The 21,816-nt window shown below is 36.9% G+C and overlaps 1 pseudogene; it reads right to left on the reverse strand.

Moving 5' to 3' along the window:
- Window positions 1-10,294: 10,294 nt before the first annotated feature.
- LOC118022553 lies at window positions 10,295-12,469 on the reverse strand (annotated as a pseudogene).
- Window positions 12,470-21,816: the final 9,347 nt, after the last annotated feature.

Raw genomic sequence — 21,816 nt, forward strand, 5'->3', positions numbered from 1 at the left:
TAATAGGAGAAACTGTATGAAGGGAAGAGGGTATGTATAGAAACCCTATTTTCTACACATTTTTTCCAATAATCCTAAAACTGCTCTAAAATGTCCATTAAATATAAATATATCGGGGCACCTGGTTGGCTCAGTCGGTTAAGCGTCTGACTTTGGCTCAGGTCATGATCTCAAGGTCCTGGTATATCGAGCCCCAGTTTGGGCTCCCTGCTCGGTGGGCAGCCTGCTTCTCCCTCTCTCTCTGCCCCCTCCCCCCGCTCACGCTCTCTCTCTCTCTCTCTCTCTCAAATAAATGTATAAAATCTTAAAATATATATAAACATATCAATCATAGTAACAATGTATTATCTTAAAGTAAAATACTATAGGAATAGATGCGTCTTAATATAAGATGCACTTTTAGGGAATGGGTAAATTAGTGGTTTTGTGAAGAACTAACTGCCAGGACATCTTGTACAAAGTTGGGGATATAGAGAGTACTGTTTACAAAAAGTCAGATGTGAGACTGAAGATAGGAATTTTCCTAAAGATAAGCAGCGGGCCTTTAGGCAGGAAAAGCTGTGGACCACAGTATTAGATACTTTTTTTCATGTAAAGCTGGATGGGTGTTGGGCGCCTGGGTGGCTCAGTTGGTTAAATGACTGCCTTCAGCTCAGGTCATGATCCTGCAGTCCCTGGATCGAGTCCTGCACCAGGCTCCCTGCTCGGCAGGGAGTCTGCTTCTCCCTCTGACCCTAACCCCTCTCATGTGCTCTCTCTCATTCTCTCTCTCTCAAATAAATAAATAAAATCTTAAAAAAAAAAAAAAAAGCTGGATGGGTGTTGACTCATGGTTTTGGAAGTATGGGCTACAAGATGTAACTTGTTCTCAAAGTGGAAGGAGGGGAATCCTGCTTGTTTAGGAAAATATCTGAATCTATAATCTCAAACTTAATATTATAGTTGTCTGCCTTTCTAAGGATAAAGTACCCATTGATTAATGACTGTCTCCATCCTGTAGAGATGTATTCCGTGAACTTAAAAGTATGTCTGGCCTATGGCATTAGCTGATAGTGGTTTGACTCTAAGTGATGGAACCATACTCCTGACACTAGAAAAGGACCAAGCAGGAATGGCCGTAAAGATGTTCAGTATATCATCAGATACCTTAAGCCCTCATATTAGAGATTCTTGCATAAAACCTGGGAAATTTAATTGTTCAGGAGATTTCATTACAGTTCTGCACCCCTCTTCCTCTGGTATTCATGAGACTATTTCTTTCCTTTCCTTTTTTTAGAAAGAGAGAAAGCACGTGCAAGCACAGGGGGGAAGGCAAAGGGAGAGGGAGAGAGAGAATCCCAAGCAGACTCCACGTCCAGTGTGGAGCCCAACACGGGCCTCGATGTCATGACCCTGAGATCGTGACCTGAGCTGAAATCAATAGTCAGACAGTTAACTGACAGCCGCCCAGGCACCCTAAGACTGATTACCTTTTTTTTTTTTTTTTAAAGATTTTATTTATTTATTTGACAGTGAGAGCATGAGCACAAGCAAGGGGAGCGACAGGCAGAGAGAGAGGGAGAAGCAGACTCCCTGCTGAGCAGGGAGCCCAACGTGGGGCTCGATCCCAGGACCCTGAGATCATGACCTGAGCCGAAGGCAGACATTTCACCGACTGAGCCACCCAGGTGCCCCAAGACTGATTATTTCTAAAGCGCAGACCATTTCCTTCAGATTCCCGTGTGAGAATCTGAAATATTTGTCATTATGGTGACTGACATTTCAGCTGTGTTTCAAGACTGTATCAGTTTCTTTAGAAATGTTCTCTATCTTGACTGTATCATTGTCTATATACTGGTTATAACTTCAACAAGATGTTACCATTAGGGGAAAACGTTAAAGATATATGGGATCCTCTGTGTATCATTTCTTACAATTGCATGTGAATGTACAATTATCTCAAAAGAAAAGTTTAGTTAAAAAAAGAAAAATAGAGCGCCTGGGTGGCTCAGTTGGTTAAGCGACTGCCTTCGGTTCAGGTCATGATCCTGGAGTCCCTGGATCAAGTCCCGCATCGGGCTCTCTGCTCGGCAGGGAGTCTGCTTCTCCCTCTGACCCTCCTCCCTCTCATGCTCTCTGTCTCTCATTCTCTCTGTCTCAAATAAATAAATAAAATCTTTAAAAAAAAAAAAAGAAAAATAAATAAATGATTAGTGACAATACAATAACAATCAATCATGCATTAAAATTTTACTAATTAGATAGAGCTCAGCAAGGACAGCTTTTCTCTGCTCTAAGTGATGTCATCTGAACCAGCCAAACTAGGATCAGTAAAACTCAGTAGCAGCCAGTCCAGTGATTGGCTCACGTGCTGGAATTTGGTGCTGGATGCACATTGTCTGGGAACTCAGTTGAGGTTGTATTCTCTCTCTTTTTTTTTTTTTTTAATTTATTTATTAGAGAGAGAGAGTGAGAGAGAGAGAGCGCAAGAGGGGGAGGGTTAGAGGGAGAAGCAGACTCCCCGCCGAGCAGGGAGCCCGATGTGGGACTCCATCCCGGGACTCCGGGATCATGACTTGAGCCGAAGGCAGTTGCTTAACCAACTGAGCCACCCAGGCGCCCGAGGTTGTATTCTCTTCTATGTATATCTATTCCTATGGCTGCTTGGGCTCCCTCAGATCTTGGTGGCTAGTCTCCTAAAGGAAGGATTTGGAAGCTGAAAGACTTGAATGGCTTCCTTGGAGGTCCTCACATGAAACTTCTGTTTCTAGTCATCAAAGCAGCTACTGACGTAGCCTAAATAAAACTCAATTTCTTGAATGGAGGGGCGATATAAGTGCTCAGGAAGACACACAATTGATTGGGCCATATCAGAAGACCTTCACCATCACAGTATGCCCTTTGTCCATTATCAATTGAGTTTATTTTTAAAACCCATTCCACCTGTTGTCAGCGGAATGAAGATGACTGCCAAGAACTGTGACGGGGTCTGAGATTATACATTACTTGTAAGCTAACAAATTAGTCTGTCACAATTTATAGATGCTGGAAGAAGACTTCTTGCAAGAAACAAAGAACCATAAACTAACTTACATCAATAGCAGTAAGTCAGAGTATCATCATTTTCTGTGCTAGGATTTTTAAGCCCTAACTTCCTTGGCGTGACATGTCTTAGGATAGAATCATGCCTGCACATGATGTGGGTTTGTGATATTGATCTGGTACCCACGACTAAGGGCTTAGCCCTTTCTGAACTGGCAGCAAACTACCCAGGCCCTTCACTCCATCCCTGCTTCCAGAAAGTAAGCAGCTACAGGAGATAAATCCTGCTGTGGTGGCCTTGACCTAGTTTCCTTTGTACCTACACAAACTGCTCAGTATAAGGAGATGGATAAGCCATCCATTCTGGAATACTCAAAAAGAGGTAGAATGTAATTTTCAAAATCCTTTTAAATGGAAAGAATAGGGGCTCCTGGGTGGCTCAGTCAATTAAGCGTCTGACTAGATTTAGGCTCAGGTCATGATCTCAGGGTCATGAGATTGAGCCCTGCATGGGACCCCACCTCAGTGGGGAATCTGCTTGAGATTCTCTCCCTTTCCCTCTGCCTCTGCCCACCCACCCACACATGTGCATGTGCGCACACTCTCTCTCTATATATCAAATAAATAAATCTTTAAAAAAATTCCTGGAAAGAATAATTTGTAAGAAAAAAGAAAAGGTTCAAATGCCTATACAAAGGAGGGAATTCAAAAACAGTAGGGTAAAGGTCAGAGCTGGTAGATACATTATTATATCAATCCCAGAAGGTTAGAGGTTGATTGAAAAGATATTTTATTCCTCTATAAAAAAAAAAAGTTACTGAATGAAAGGATATCCCTCCTTTGCATTCTTTCTCCCTTCTTTGGATCTCTTCTGTGAGAACAAAATGCCTTTGCCTCAGCAGAGCTAGAACATAAAACATAGATTCACAGGCACAGTTAAGTGTTGTTTGTTTGTTTTTAAATAGGCATCGATAATATTTGTAGTGTATTATTTTATCTTATTTTGTGACAAAAGCTTTATAGCTCATGGATACATTCTAAGGCATATCTTGGATTCAAAGTTATGTCTTGGAACCTTGGTGATTAAAAAAACTGTAGAAATAAACAGGAAGAGATGAATCAAAAAATATTTTCTCGTATTTAAATAATATTCTCATACTGCCTTTTAGTATTTCATTAGTTTTAGTTTTTAGCAATATATAAGAATTGGTTGTTTTCATTTTTTCTATGAAACTATAGTTAATCACCATATGTGGAGCTGAGAATATTTGCTCTGACTCTTTAACTGTCAAGCCATTCCATTTTGAACAAGACGATTAACCTGATTTTGTTCAAAAGCACATAGTGTTTAAGGTGGTGTGCATCGAATCTGAACAGAAAGGGCTTGGAATCTTTGATTCATGCTTATGAGCTGAATTGGCTTTGACAAACAACATAAACTCTCTTGATATATAGTTTTCTTACCTTTAAAATGTGAAAAATAATACCTACCCAACAGTTTTGTTGTAAGGACTTCTCATAATAATACATAAATACTTAGTAAAGTAATTAAATACAGTAAGAACCCAATAAATGGTAGCTGAGGTATTTTAATATTACAATTATTATTAATACCCAACTTATAGGGTTTTTGAAAGGGCAAATTAGATATATTATTTAAAGTACATTTCGTGTTTTCTAAAAAAAGATTATTTTCCTTCCTTTTATTGTCCCTAATCTGCTTACATTCATCAGTAGGAATATATGATCCTCTATAACTATCAGAAAAAAAAAACAAAACAAAACAAAACAAAAAACTATTACAGGGTAAATTAGGAAAAAGAGTCATTTAAATAAAATGTACCTGATTTGTTTTAGGATTGGATCTTAAATTACTGCATTCATTAGGACTAATTTTATTGGTCCATTTTATTGAGAAACAGAAAATTTAGGTAGCTTGTGTGTATGTACACAATTAATATGTGAAAGATGTGGGGTACCAACCTGGAAAGACTGCTTAGAGAGTTTGCAGTATTAAACCAAAGTGTCACAACTCTCTTGGCTTGCAAGCACCCATATTGAGGGTATAAATTACAATGAAATCTCTCAGAGCCAGAATATAGTCATTAGCATGTTCATGTCAATCTGGCTTAAAAAAGCTTTTGTTAATTTATTTGCATATTTTGACTTGGTCAGAATTTTGTCAGTTCTTTTCATTAGTCTTGCACAAGTTCCTGATGGTGAAAAACAACTTTTAAATTGTTTTAATATGACATTTTTAAATACCTTTCCCAATTACACAAGATAAAATTTATAGCCATTATTACAGGACATTTCCAGGTGACCTATTTAGAGTCACATCACTAATTGTTTTTTTAGATTAGTTACGGAAAATAACCCATGTTTTATTTATCCATCAAATGATTAAGTTCAAGGCCTTAAGTAAAATTGCCTACTTGTGAATACTATTTTTGAGAGTCACTATTTAATAAAATCAGTGAGCATTGCATATATCACAAATGTAGATTAAGCATATTCTTCATTCACTAAGAAATATTGATATGATCAAGGTTTAGACGTTATCTATTTTTTTTAGATTTTTTTTTTTTTATTTGAGACAGAGAGAACAAGAGAGAGAGAGCACATGAGAGGGGGGAGGGTCAGAGGGAGAAGCAGACTCCCCACTGAGCAGGGAGCCCAATGTGGGACTCGATCCAGGGACTCCAGGATCATGACCTGAGCCGAAGGCAGTCGCTTAACCAACTGAGCCACCCAGGCGCCCTAGATGTTATCTATTTAACAGAAAATCCTTGATAGATCACTAGCTTCTCCGTTCCTCGCAATCATAATTTTACTATTCGATCGTTATTGTTAAATTCTTCAAAAAATTGAAGCTGGCATTATTCCCTGGGTTTTTGAAGCATTCCAGTAAGCCACAACAGTACAGGGCAGCATACTGGCGATAAAAAATGGCAACAGTGATTGCAGGGAACTCAACATCATTCTCATATTTCCACAAAACACTTAATGTGTCTTTATATACTGTATCAAAGGGACCAATTGATTGAGGATCCAAGAATTAATAAGGAGAAAATGCACATTTTTAGAGAAATGCAGGAGATTGTGAATCTATATATATATTTTTTTGCTTACCTTTTTTTTTATAGTTTGATACACGTTTTTGTTAAAAGAGTTCAATGCCACCAGAAGTCATAAAACAACACAGGCATAGTGGCAAATCACATACCAATATGTCACGCTGTGGCCGTTCTAAGGAAGTCTATTTGAGGAGAACCAGGAAAGGAAAAGAGAGGTAGCAGAGAGAGGAACACTTCTGGATTTTCTCAGCAGGCAGAATGGCTTTCCTTGAGAAGGCAGAGAATCTTCTCTGCAAACGACTTCCATTTGATGCCATCAGTTACTTTAGTCACCAGCCATTTCATATAAACCCACAAATACTTTTCACCATGTGCTAATGTCAAATAAGGGGGAAACCACTGGTTGCACAAGCAAATGACTGTGGTTCACTTCACTACTTCTGCTGTTAGGCAGAGGCTCTGTCAGTATGAGAGAGATGAGTTTGTGCCAGCCCGTTCCTAAATCTCATCTGGTCCCACTTGGGACCAGTGATGTTCCTTTACCAGCAGGTAATTAAGACATAATTTCCATCTGTAGCTATCACCAACATGAGGCTCAAATTTACTGCTCATCCAAAATCTTCATTGATCAGCAACAAGGTACGAAGATTTATGCAAGGGACTGGAAAGCATGGGAGAAACTCATTTTTTGTCCTTTAGGAAATGACAGTCTAGTAGCAGGAAGACACAAGGCGCATTAATACGCTAAGACAAAAAGTCAGTGCCCTTAGAGGTAAGAAGAGGGAGTGGTGTGGCAAAGTACAAGAGCTGTGGACACAGATGGGGTTTGACTCTCGCCCTCAATGTATCATTCAGCCACTATTGCAAAAATACAGTGTAACAAGCGTCCTTATAAACTGAGTAGCTTGCAACATCAAACACTTTTTTCATTCTGCAGGACATTGGGCTTTACTGATCTAGAATGTGCTCCTCCCGAAATCCTGGAATTGGCTCTAGACTGGGCATTTGATTCAAATCTTCTCCACATCTCTCTCACCTCCTTGGAACAGTGACTCTCTGAGACATGTTCTTATTACACAAGAAAGGCACATGACCCCTGATTTTGGCAATATGAGTTTATACCCTCCCTGACCCCTTCCTCTCTCCCTTCTACTACAACTACTGTGATGATGACACAATACATTCAAATCTTTTGTTAGTATTAAGGTTGATGACCTTGCAGCGTTGTATTTCACTTCTCAGAACTCCTTAAGTTTGGGAGGTATAAACTTCTCTGGATCTTACTTTCAGAGAGGGTAGAGAAAGTAAAACCATTCTGAGCAAAATGTTATAAACTTTGGGATGTTGCAGTCTGGAGTCTAGTGAGAGGTAAAATCTTAAGGGGTGAAGAACAGACTAAGAATATTGTGGTGAGCTGGGATATTAAGGAATTACATGTTTAGAAAAAAATTCACTATGATGAGGAATGGCTGGATTTTCTTGGGAGTAATGACTGATGATAAATTTTAAGTTTTCTTTATTGTACTGTGCAGAGTTATTTTTCCCTTCAAATACTGCATACCCACATGTAAAGTCTGCATCACACAACCACTTTCTATAATTTAACTTGGAGGGAATGGAAGAATAAACATTCTGGGCAGCATAGAGCAAAGTAGTCATAGAAGAAAACAGGAGTTGCAAGATACAAGACAGTTTGAAGAGGTGAAAAATTTAGCAGCTGGACGAAATCACAGTGAGAGGTAGTCTTAGAAACATAAGCCTCCCAGAGAATTCTTGGATTCTGAGTTGTCTCCAAACTTCCAGCATTCTTCGTTTCCCTTTGGGAGCTCCTCTTCTCCCAACTGGTAGGCCCACAAACCCATGGCCCTTCTTTTACCATTCAGTGGAAGAGGGAGCTTTTTTTTTTTTTTTTAAGATTTTATTTATTTATTTATTTGACAGAGAGAGAGAGAAAGAGCACAAGCAGGGGGAGCAGCAGAGAGAAGGAGAGGGAGTAGCAGGCTCCCCACCGAGCAGGGAGCCCAATGCGAGTCTCCATCCCAGGACCCTGGGGTCATGACCCAAGCTGAAGGCAGACGCTTAACCGACTGAGTCACCCAGGTGTCCCAGGAAGGAGCTTCTTATGCTTCCTTTATCATCATAAAAACTGCCACTCTCCCCAGGGTAGCCCTAGATCCTTGGGTCTGGGATCTCCTTGGATATTTGGCATATTCACCAGGGGCAGAACCATGCCTTATTTGTCGCTATGATCCCCAGTGTCTAGCTCCATGGCTCACCGAGAATGGTCTCTCAAAGTAAGATAGCTGCTTGGCTTCTCTCCTAGTCTGCTTGCAATGCCATAACAGAATGCCACAGACTGGGTCGCTTAAACAACAGCCTATTTTTTTCAGAGTTCTAGAGACTGGAAGTCCAAGATCAAAGTATCAGCAATTGGTTTCTTTTCTTTTTTTTTTTAAGATTTATTTATTTATTTGAGAGAGCGAGAATGAGAGAGAGTACATGAGGGGGGGGGTTCAGAGGAAGAAGCAGGCTCCTCGCCCAGCAGGAAGCCTGATGTGGGACTCGATCCCGGGACTCCAGGATCACGACCTGAGCCGAAGGCAGTCGCTTAACCAACTGAGCCACCCAGGCGCCCTCAGCAGTTGGGTTCTGGTGAGAGCGATCTCCCTGGCTTACAGATGTCACCTTCCACTGTGTCTTCATGTGGCCTTTCCTCCATGTGAAAGAGCTGTGAAAAAATACATATATATTTAATTTGTTTTACATTTTTATTCTTTTCAGCTATTCCAATAGCTAATTTGGCATTAATATAAAATATCTTGTGATCTTTACTTTTTTTTTTTTTAAGATTTTATTTATTTATTTGACAGAGAGAGGGACAGCGAGAGAGGGAGTACAAGCAGGGGGAGTGGGAGAGGGAGAAGCAGGCCTCCCACTGAGCGGGAGCCCTATGCGGGGCTCGATCCCAGAACCCTGGGATGATGACCTGAGCCGAAGGCAGACGCCTAACGACTGAGCCACCCAGGTGCCCCTGTGATCTTTACTTTTAAAGACAATAGTTACCTATTCCAGCTAACTATTCCATGAAATGTCTCTAATATTTTCATGTCAGAATGGTAGAAATTCGATGTGAGTTCCAAAAACAACAAAAAATGAGTAGTGCTTATTTGCTTTTTATTGTTGTTGGAGCTTTCAAAAAACACTTTTCGCTACAATATGAAATACTTATTTCTATTTATTCTCTCTCTCTCACTCTCTCTTTGGTATAAACACTAAGATGTTTCTTTGGAGGTCAGAAATATGATTTCTCAGTGAGTTAAGCTTGCATTGGGTGTAAGCCAGGGGACTTGCTTCCTAACTTATTCTAAGACTTAATAAACAAAAAGTTCCATAGGATAAATCATCTTGAGAAAGAAAAATAAAAGTTTATGAGAGTCTGGGGGGAAACAGTTTTTTATTGGTGCTATTTCTTTTGTTTGTTTTTGTTTTTGAAGAGGTGGTCTTTTTTTTATTGTAAGTGAAAGGACTTTCTAAATTGGGGATAGGGGCACCTGGGTGGCTCAGTTGGTTAAGCGACTGCCTTCGGCTCAGGTCATGATCCTGGAGTCCCTGGATCGAGTCCCGCATTGGGCTCCCTGCTCGGCAGGGAGTCTGCTTCTCCCTCTCCCACTCCCCCTGCTTGTGTTCCCTCTCTCGCTGTGTCTTTCTCTGTCAAATAAATAAATAAAATCTTTAAAAATAAATAAATAAAAAAAATAAATTGGGGATAGGCCATTACTCCAAATTTACAATATCTCTCAAATTTAAAATTTGGAGGAGTTATTTTTGATGAATGATAATTAACATGTTTAATTTTATGCTATTTAATTTAAGCAGTATAACCACTATCAATAAAAAGTAAACACATTTTATACTCATGCATTATGTTCAAATAGCACAAAATTACTGAATTCACTCCACAGCTATAAAGTACACAGAAGTTATTCAGGGATTAACTTTTTGGGTGAAATAAATATAGCAGTGAAACCATAAAGAATACTTTAACGACTACAAGCAGACCATTTGGTTGAAAACACAAGTGAGTTAACTTGTCAAGTTTTCTTTCGGTTGCTGGGGAGCTATCAAAGATTCAGTACACTTCCATCTGTGAACAAGTATAATCTATTGATATATGCACACTCATGAGATAGGAAGGATCACAGATGGGAAAATTGAGACATGGCAGATTTAGAAAGGCTTTCCTTGGCTTGGGGTGGCTGTGGCAATTTCTTAAAATAAGACAATAATGAAGTTTGCCACATCAATTGACTCCTTCACAAATAATTTCTCTGTAGCATGCAATGCTGTTTGATAGCATTTTATCCAAAGAGGAACTTCTTTCAAAATTGGAGTCAATCATGGGGCGCCTGGGTGGCTCAGTTGGTTAAGCGACTGCCTTTGGCTCAGGTCATGATCCCGGAGTCCTGGGATCAAGTCCCACATCGGGCTCCCTGCTCGGCAGGAGTCTGCTTCTCCCTCTAACCCTCCCCCCTCTCATGTGCTGGCTCGCTCTCATTCTCTCTGTCTCAAATAAATAAATAAAATCTTTTTTAAAAAAATGGAGTCAATCCTCTCAAACCTTGTCACTGCATTATCAACTGAGTTTATGTAAAAGTCTAAATCCTTTGTTGTCATTTCAACATTCTTCACAGCACCTTCCCCAGAATTAGACTCCATCTCAAGAAACCATCTTCTTTGCTCATTCATTGGAAGCAACCCCTTATTTCTTAAGTGTTATCATGAGATTGCAGCAATTCAGTCCCATCTTCAGGCTCCACTTTTAAATCTAGTTCTCTTGCTGTTCTCACCACATCTGCAGTTACTTCCTCCACTGAGGTCTTGAACCCCTCCAAATCATGCATCAGTGTTGAAATCAACTTCCAAACTCCCGTGGATGTTCATATTTTGACTTCTTCCCATGGATCATGAATGTTCTCAATGGCATCTGGAATGGTAAGTCCTTTCCGGAGGTTTCAATTACTTTGTCCAGATCCATCAGAGGAATCACTATCTATGGCAGCTAGAGCATTATGAAATCTGTTTCTTAAATGATAAGACTTGAAAGTAGAAATTACTTCTTGATCCATGGGCTGCAGAATGGATGTAGTGTTAAGCAGACCTGAAAACACCATTACTCTCATCGTACCTCTCCATCAGACCTCTTGGGTTACAAGGTGCATTTTCAGTGAGCAGTAATGTTTGGAAAGGAATCTTTTTTTTTTTTTTTTTTTTTCTGAACAGTAGGTTTTAGCAGTGGGCTTAAAATATTCAGTAAACCATGTTGCAAAAAGATGTGCTGCCATCTAGGCTTTGTTGTTCCATTTACAGGGAACGGTTAGAGTAGATTCAGCACAATTCTTAAGGGCTCTAGGATTTTCACAATGGTGAAAAATGAACATTGGCTTCAACTTAAAGCCACCTGCTGATTGAGCTCTAACAAGAGAGTTAGCCTGTCCTTTGGAGCTTTGAAGCCAGGCATTGAACTTCTCTTCTTTAGCTAAGAAACTCCTAGATGGCATCTTCTTCCAATAGAAGTCTATTTCATCTACATCAAAAACCATTTGTTTAGTGTAAACACCTTCATTAATTATCTTAGGTAGCTCTTCTGGGTAATTTGCTGCAGCTTCTACATTAACACTTGCTGCTTCACCTTGCATTTTGATGCTATAGAAATGGCTTCTTTCCTTAAATCTCATGAACCAACCTCTGCTAGCTTCAAGCTTTTCTTCTACAGCTTCCTCACCTCTCTCAGCCTTCATAGAAATGAAGAGAGTTAGGGCTCTGCTCTGGATTAGGCTTTGGCTTAAGAGTATTGCTGGTTAGATTTATGTAGACCACTAAAACTTTCTCTGTATCAGCAATAAGGCCATTTCACTTTTTAATTATTCTTGTGTTCATTAGAGTAGCATTTAGCATTTTTAATTTCCTTCAAGAACTTCTCTTCTGGGGCTCCTGGGTGGCTCAGTCTGTTAAGAGTTTGCCTTTGGCTCAGGTCCTGTTTCCAGGGTCCTGGGGTCAAACCTCACATCAAGCTCCCTGCTCTGTGGGAAACCTGCTTCTCCCTCTGCCTCTCTCTCTCTCTCATGAATAAATTTTATATATATATATATATATATATATATATATATATATATATACACACACACATACATATATATAAAGAACTTCTCTTCTTCATTCACAACTGGGCTAACTGTTTGATACAAGAGGCCTAACTTTTGGCCTATCTTGGCTTTTGACCTGCCTTCTTCATTAAGCATAATCATTTCTAGCTATTGATTTAATGTGAGAGATATGAAACAATTCCTTTCACTTGAACACATAGAAGCCATTGGAAGGTTATCAATTGGCCTAGTTTCAATATTGTTGTGTCTCAGAGAACAGGGAGGTCAAGGAAAGGGAGAAAGATGGCAAAGGGCTAGTAAGTGGAACAGTCAGAACACGCACAACATTCATTGATTAGGTTTGTCATCTTATATGGGCATGTAAACGATTACAATAGTAACATCAAATATTTGTTATGATCATCATAACAGATATAATAATAATGAAAAATTTGAAATAATGTGAGAATTATTAAAATGTGACACGAAGACCTGAAGTGAACAAATGCTGTTGGAAAAATGGTGCCAATAGATTTGTTCAATGTCAGGTTGCCACAAGACTTCAATTTGCAAAAATTGTATTATCTGTGAAGTACAATAAAGCAAAATGAAATACAATGATGTATAGATCAGTGGAATAGAATAGAGAGCCCAGGAATAAACCCTTGCAGATACACTCAAATGATCTTGGACATGGATGCGTGAATATACAATGGGGAAAGGACAGTCTTTTCAACAAATAGCATTGGAAAAACTAGATATCCATAAGCAGAAGAATGAATTTGGACCCTATCTTATACCATATTAAAAAATCAACTCAAAATGAATTAAAGGCCTTTTGGTTGGAGGAAAAAAATGCTCTATTTTGCCATAACTCATCACGAGGCAATACCAGATAAGACTAAAAAAAAAAAAGGAAAAAAGAAAAGAAAAAAGAAAGAAAAAAATAAAGAAATGAAGTATGTTGAAATGAAGGGGAGAAAAATCTAGCCTGAGAGTTGTAATTTATAGTAGGAAAATGGCATTTCAACACATATATGTAAAATTATAAAATTTTTATCTTGGTGTATAAATGTGATAAATCATAAGAATATGCTCTAATAATTTAATGATTTTAACTTTCCAATAATAAACTGCTGTACATGGTGTGTTAACCTTTTAATTATTTTTGAATTCTGTTTGCCAACATTTTATTTTAAATTTTTGCTTAATTCATAATTAAGATTGGTTTGTAGATCTTACTGGTGCAATTTTTGTCAGGTTTTACTATCACTGTTTTACATAATGAATATTTGAAAAATTACCCCTTTTGTTGTATGCTCTAGAATAGTTTATTTAAAATTTTTTTAAAGATTTACTCATTTATTTTAGAGAGGGAGAGAGAAAGAGTGCAAGCGTGTGGGGGGAGGGGTAGAGGGAGACGGAGAGAGAATCTCAAGCAGACTCCTTGCTAAGCATTTAGCCTGAGAGGAGGCTCAATCCCACAACCCTGAGATCATGACTTGAACTGAAATCAAGAGTTGGATGCTTAACTGACTGAGCCGCCCAGTCACCCCAAGAATAGTTTAAATAACATTGGAATTATCTGTTCTTTACAATTCTTTTGGGGTAATTATATTAAACTGTCTGGGCCTGCCTAGTGTTGTTGTTGTTGTTGTTGTTGTTGCTGCTGCTGTTTTTTTAGGGGATAACTCATTGAAAAATATCTGTGCTACTTCTGTATAAATCAACATGTATATTACTTCTCTCATTTGCAGAATAGATTGCACAAATTATATTTTCATGAAAATGATCAGATTCATTGCAATTTTCAAATATATTTATATACAATTAGCAACTCAATTTACTATGAATCTTCCTGTGGTTCCTGTTCTACACTTTATTTTCTGATTTTGCCAATTATTATTTCTTTCATCATTATTAGAGAATAGTATTGTTTCATTTCTATCCTTTTTATGGTGTCCTTTTTTTTTTTTTTTTTTTTTTTCTTTTTGATCAAATGTTAGTTTATGTTTCAAGGATCCTCAACAGAAAGTTACCCTCTAGTTTCAGGATTCAGAATTTATATGTAAGCCATCACCTCTAATTCACACATTCTTTTTTTAGTTTTTTTAATGTTTTCTGTTTGTTGTTGTTCTCTTGAACTTGTCACTATCTGAGAGTGGTGAATTAAAATGTTCTACCATTGTTATGGTAGGGATTAAGCAAACAAAACAAAATAAAACAAAACAAAACCTCCATACTTAAAATTATAAGCAAAAGTGTCTATCATGGGCGCCTGGGTGGCTCAGTTGGTTAAGCGACTGCCTTCGGCTCAGGTCATGATCCTGGAGTCCCGGGATCGAGTCCCGCATCGGGCTCCCTGCTCATCAGGGAGTCTGCCTCTCTCTCTGACCCTCCCCCCTCTCATGCTCTCTCTCTCTATCTCATTCTCTCTCTCAAATAAATAAATAAAATCTTTAAAAAAAAAGTGTCTATCATAGCAATTTAATTTGAACCAGAAATATTTGTTCACTAACAAATGACACACAGAGTAGAATGTATTTGTAAGTGTAGCTTTAACTTCAATCTTTAGTCACTGTAATGTGCTTTTTGTGACTTGATTCCAGAGAATTACAAAAATAGATTCACACTAAAGTTTCATTGATTGAAATTCTTATCTGCATTTGAGAGTAAATTCAAAATAATTTTACATTGTCTCATACTTATTTATCTTACATAATTAGTCATGTGAATAAAATTATGATACTGATAGAAAATTTATATTATACTTATGCAATTTTACAGAAAACAGAAGTGTGTTTTCAATTAAACATAATGTGATTTTACAGTTCAAAACTGGTCTATTTTTGAAAATAGTGCTATAATAAGAAAATCAAGGGGCTCCTGGGTGGCTCCGTCAGTTAAGCATCTGCCTTCAGCTCAGGTCTGATCTCAGGGTCCTGGGCTCCCTGCTCTGCGGGGAGTCTACTTATCTCTCTCCCTCTACCTCCTCCCCCTTGCTCATGCTCTATCTCTGTCTCTCTCTGTCCCTCTCAAAAAAATAAATAAAATCTAAAAAAAAAAAATCAGTGTTATAAGAAAAAAAATGAATGGCAGTCTTCCAAATATTGTATTATTTTAGCATCAATTTAAAATAGTCAAAATCCTATGATAAAGAGTATGTTAAATTCCACACACATACAAAGTTCTGGAAAACAATTTAAAATAAAGAGCAAAGTTTTTAAAAGTATATAAATGCTTCTATGAAAATGAAATTATTGAAATACTTCACTTAAAATGCTTTACTAACCAAAAAAAAAAAAAAAAATCTTGGTACATAGAATTGTAAAAGCTTTTTGTTGTTTCTTTTTCTGATGTAATTTTCAGATATATTCCCATATACTGACTATGGCCAGACTAACTTATTTGGAGAGGCTTATGAACTGGAAATTATAGTACATATTTTCCGAACCAATAAAAGAATCCTGGACAAATTCTTTTCTTCTGTCAAATGAGATATTCAGAGGACTCCCAAAGAATAAGAGAAGCATTTTTCCCTGAAGGAAACTGTATTTGACATTGCCTTTTAAAGACTAGAGGGACACTCTTCCCAATAATACAGCTAGATAATGAAATACAAATAGAAAAATCACTTCAGGCTGTAACAAAATATACCAGCATAGAGTTATGTTGTTTTTTTTACACCTTATAAAAAGTCAAAATCCCACTTGTTTCAATTTTTTTGAGGACTTAGTAAAAATCAACAAAGTCCATTCAAATTTACCTCCTCCTCTGCATTATCTCCTATTGCTGTTATAACCTGTATTTTTCTAGACTCTAGATTTGACGAACAGAACTCTTCAATATTTACTTACAAGTTTAGAAATAAAATAAACCAATTGTTGATTCATAGTCTATCAAAAGGGTCTTTTTTTAATCTGTCATTTTTTTCTGTTTTATACAAAGTTATAAATTCTGTGTAGAGATAATGCATGTATATAAGCAAATAAGTGTGTACCATATATGTTATGTATGGTGAAAATACATGTGTGTATACACATTATATAACAATGTATATTACATATGTAATATATAAGAGGACATATAAATATAGGCTGTACAAGGAAACATGGCTACATACATGTATAAAGGCGGTCTTGATGAATCTCATTCCTTGAAACCTTAGTAAAATTAACAACAGAAGCAATAATAATGAAAGAGGTATGAATTTTTAGCTATAAGATAAATAAGTTCTGGGGATCTAATGTACAGCATGGTTACTATAGTTAGTAACACCTTATTGTGTACTTGAAATTTGCTTAGGGAGTAGATCTTAAGTATTCTCAAAAAAATGTTAACTATTTGAGGTGATGGATATGTTAATTAACTTGATTGTAGTAATAATTTCACAATGTCTACATATGCGAAATCATCACATTATACCTTTTAAATATATTGCAATTTTATTTGTCATTATACCTCAATAAACCTGGAACAAAAAAAGAGGAAAGCTAGCATTATTGTTAACTTTAAATTATAAACCCAATCTCATTCCACAAATACAGGATTATCTCTAAACAGAAAAGCTTATATGACAGTCTAGGACATTTACTTTAAGACTCCTACAAGTGAAGTTAAAATAACCTCACTAATACCTGTTGGATTAGCACATCAAGATGTATTCTATTTAGAAGTAGAAACTCAACCATTCATATTGGGACAAGAAAATATAGTGCAATACAAAGCTGCCAAAACCTATGACAGAGGTTAATGCAAAAGTAATATCAATGTGGTACAAGTTTGTTCATTGCAAAGTGTTACAGATGAGCATCAATAATACAGAAATTTCAGTTTAAAATTCGGGGGACAGTTTTTAGAATTTTAGGCAGAATGCATGAGAAATTATGAAAATATAGAAATAAAGGAAAGACAGAAATCGAGTGGAAAAACAAGAGTTTCCACTAACAGATAACTGATACACTGTATTAGAAAGTAGAATAAGTGAAACAGAGAATATAACAAATAAATAAAAACAACAACAATTACAATGGAAAACCTAAGATTTGATAAAAATTAATTCTGAAAAATGAAAGATTCTGAAACTTAAAGATTTTCCATTTCCAAGAAATATTAATGCAGAATCAGAAAAGTTAGAATATTCTGAATGTAACTTGCACCTAAGGATAAAGAAGAAAATGCTAATGTATCCAGAATCAGGTATAAACATCAAGTCATTCACAAGCTACAATGTGCTGGATTGGATTTAGGTTATTCCATAATTAGATGTCACTCCATAATAAGACAATACAAAAACCAGCATAAGACTTTGAGAAAAGCAGATCAGTGTAAATGATGGATTCTTCCTTACAAAAAGCTATCTTTCAAATGTAAAAGTCAAGAAATCCATTCTTATGTATGGATGAGCTCAATAACTATATATTTTTTTAAATAATTTTTATTTTTTTCATAACTACACAATTTTGAATTTACTTTAAACATATATTTAACAGCTTGAATCAAGTAAACAAAATCAAGTAAGATAAAAAGAAGAGTGAAACTATTGGAAGGATTTTTAATAAGCACTGCACTTAACTATAATATAACCACATAAAGAAAAGACATAAATTCTAGAACATTACTGGAAGTAGAAAAGTAGAACAAATTGCAAATATATATATTGTGATATTGATAAGGAGTTGTATATAGCATTCAAAGTTTAAAACATCACTATAAGTAGAACCCAAAATACCTTATTTCAAAATTATCAGTGGGGTCCCAATAGTTTAATTTTGTTTTTGTTTCCCTTACCTCAGCAGACATACCTAGCAGGAAGTTGCCTTGCCAATGTCAAAGAAGTTACTACCTATGTTCTCCTCTAGGATTTTGATGGTTTCCTGTCTCACATGTAGGTCTTTCATATGTTTTTTAAAAATATATTTATTTATTTATTTATTTATTTATTTATTTATTTATTTATTATTTGAGAGAGAGAGCATGAGCATGCCAGTGGGCGGAAGGACAGAAGGAAAGAAACTTTAGGCAGACTCCTTGCTGAGCACAGAGCCCTGCATGGGGCTTTATCCCATGATCCATGAGATCGTGGCCTAAACAGAAACCAAGAGTCAGAGGCTTGACTGACTGAGCCACCCAGGCACCCCAGGTCTGTCAAATATTTTGAAAATCTTCTGCACAGTGAAGGCAGCAATCAACAAAACTAAAAGGTGACCAAGGAATGGGATCCCAGAACACATTTTCAAATAGCATATATGACAAAAGGCTAATATCCAAAATCTATAAAGAAGTTATCAGGGGACCTGGGTGGCTCAGATGGTTAAGCATCTGCCTCCGGCTCAGGTCATGATCTCCAGGTTCTGGGATTGAGCTCCATGTCAGGCCCCCAGCTCAGCGGGGAGTCTGCTTCTCCCTCTCTCTCTGCTACTCCCCCTGCTTGTGCTCTCTCTGTCTCTGTCTGTCTGTCTCTTTCTCAAATGAATAAATAAAATCTTTTTAAAAAAGAGCTTATTGGGGCGCCTGGGTGGCTCAGTTGGTTAAGCGACTGCCTTCGGCTCAGGTCATGATCCTGGAGTCCCGGGATCGAGTCCCGCATCGGGCTCCCTGCTCGGCAGGGAGTCTGCTTCTCCCTCTGACCCTCCTCCCTCTCATGCTGTCTCTCATTCTCTCTGTCTCAAATAAATAAATAAAATCTTTAAAATAAATAAATAAATAAATAAATAAATAAATAAATAAATAAATAAGAGCTTATCAAACTCAACACTCTAAAAACAAATAATCCAGTTAAGAAATGGGCAAAAGACATGAATAGGCATTGTTCCAAAGAAGACATACAGATGGCTAACAGACATGAAAGGTTGCTCACTATCACTCAACATCAGGGAAATACAAATCAATACTATCATGAGATATCACCTTACACCTGTCAGAACTGCTAAAATTAACAACACAGGAAACAACAGATGTTGGCAAAAATGTGGAGATTGGTGGGAATGCAAAGTGGTGTAGTCAATCTGGAAAACAGTATGGAGATTCCTTAAAAAGTTAAAAATAGAGCTACCCTATGATCCGGCACTTGCACTACTAGGTATTTACGCAGAGGATACAAAAATACAGATTCAAAGGGATACATGCACCCTGATGTTTATAGCAACATTATCAACAATAGCCAAAGTATGGAAAGAGCCCAAATGTCCATTGATGGATGAATGGATAAAGAAGAAGTCATATATCTATGCAATGGAATATCACTCAGCCATAAAAAAGAATGAAATCTTGGGGTGTCTGGGGCTCAGTTGGTTGAGCTTCTGATTTGGTTTCAGCTCAGGTCATGGTCTCAGGGTCATGAGATTGAGTGCCACATTGGGCTCTGTACTGATCAAAGAGTCTGCTTCTCTTCCTCTCTCTCTACCTCTCCCTCTGTCTCTCCCCCTTATTTCTCTCTCTCTCTCTCTAATATAAATAAATAAAACTTAGAAAAAAAAGGAATGAAATCTTGCCATTTGCAAAGTTTTGAATGGAGCTAAAGAGCATTATGCTAAGCAAAATAAGTCAGAGAAAGAAAAATACTATATGATTTCACTCATATGTGGAATTTAAGGAACAAAATCAATGAACATAGAGGGAGAAAAGAGAGAGGCAAACCATAAAACAGACTCTTAACTGTAAAGAAAAAACTGAGGGTTGCTGGAGGAGAGGTGGGTGGGGGGCTGGGTTAAATAGGTGATGGGGATTAAGGAGTGCACATGTGATGAACATTGGGTGTTGTGTATAAGAGATGAATCACTAAATTCTAATCCTGAAACTAATATTATACTGTGTGTCAACTAACTGGAACTTAAATAAAAACCTGAAGCTATAAAAAAGAAGAACAAAATTGCCAAAAGGAAATAAGAAGAAACAAAGCAAAACAGAATAAATCACACGTACACAGACACAGAAATAAAGTGCAGAGAACAGTTACAAAAGCTGCAGCACTAAAAGCTTTAAAAATGGATAAAAATAAGCTTAGATGAAAACATATTAACATGTGACTGTAACATGTATTTAGAAAAATATATAAATCGTATGAATTTACTTACTAAAAGAAAATATACTTTTTATATACTTTTTTATATAGCATGTGAATCTCAATAAAAATTTCAATTAAAATACAAAATAAAATAGTACAACCACTTTGGAATATGTTTAGCAGTTTCTTATAAAGCTAAACATTTGGAGCATCTGGGTAGCTCAGTCTTTAAGCATCTGACTCCTGGTTTCGGCTCAGATCATGATCTCAATGTTGTGAGATTGAGCCCCACATCATGCTCCATGCTCAGCAGGGAGTCTGCTTGAAGATTCTCTCCCTCTGCCCCTTCCCCTGCTCATGCTCACTCTCTCCTCTCAAATAAATAAATAAATAAATCTCTTAAAAAAATAAAACTAAACATTCAGTTATCATGCAACCCAGAAATTACATTCTTGGCAGTTACTCCAGGGAAATAAAAATTAATGTTCATGAAAATACTACATATAAATACTCCTAACAACCTAATATGAAATAACTCCAAACTGGTTCCAACACAGATGTCCTTCAACAAATGAGTGGTCAAAGTGGGATACATCCATAACATGGAACAGTACTAAGCAATGAACAGAAAAGTTAACTCTTGATAGACAAAACAATTTGAATACATCTTCAGGGAATTGTACTAAGTGGAAAAAGCCAATCCCTAAAGGTTATAAACTTTAATTCTATTTAAATAACATTTTGAAATGGCAAATTTTAGAAATAGAGAATGGATTAATGGTTGCCAGGAGTTAAGAAAGGGGAGAGTGTGGGGCTGGTAGGAGGGACTCAGATGTGCTTACAAGTGAGCAACATGAGGGATCTTTGTGGTGGTGAAACTGTTCAGTACCTTGACTTTGTGGTGGATACATGAACCTACCCATGATAAAATTTTACAGCACTACATATATACACATACATATGCAAACACAAATGAGTATGAGTAAAGTAGAAAAATCTGATTAGATTGGTAGATGGCATTAATGTCAATTATCTGTTTTGGTATTATACATATACTATAGTTTGCAAAGTGGTTCCGTTGGGAAAAACTGAGTAAAGTGTAACAGGGATCTCTCTGTATTATTTTTTTTTTCTAACTGCTTGTTAATCTGCAATGATCTCAATATAATTTTTTATTTTAAAACACAAAACACTCAAATGAGGTTAAAATAACACAAAATACTTAAAGACAAACTGAATAAAAATTGAAAAAATATGCTAGACAAAATTGTGCTTGTAGGAGAAAGAGAAGGGAAGGCAGGCAAGCAGAGTTATAAGTGGCCTTATAAATGGTCTTATTAAAAGTGGGAGAAATGAGGACTATAGTAACTATACATATTTCTTCATTTTGTTATATATTAACCATATTATATTTTTCTCCCCCCACTTTCCTGTACTATTATTTTTATAAGGTGAGTTTTGGATGGTTAATCTTAAAATTTATTCTTTAATTATATATAATAAAGGATATCAAAGGTAGAACAGGACCAGACTAAAAAGGAGGAGGAGGGAAGGAGGGGAGGAGAAGGAA

Source organism: Mirounga leonina, unplaced genomic scaffold (genome assembly GCF_011800145.1).
Source record: "Mirounga leonina isolate KUSES-001 unplaced genomic scaffold, KU_Mleo_1.0 Mir_176, whole genome shotgun sequence".
NCBI lineage: Eukaryota > Metazoa > Chordata > Mammalia > Carnivora > Phocidae > Mirounga > Mirounga leonina.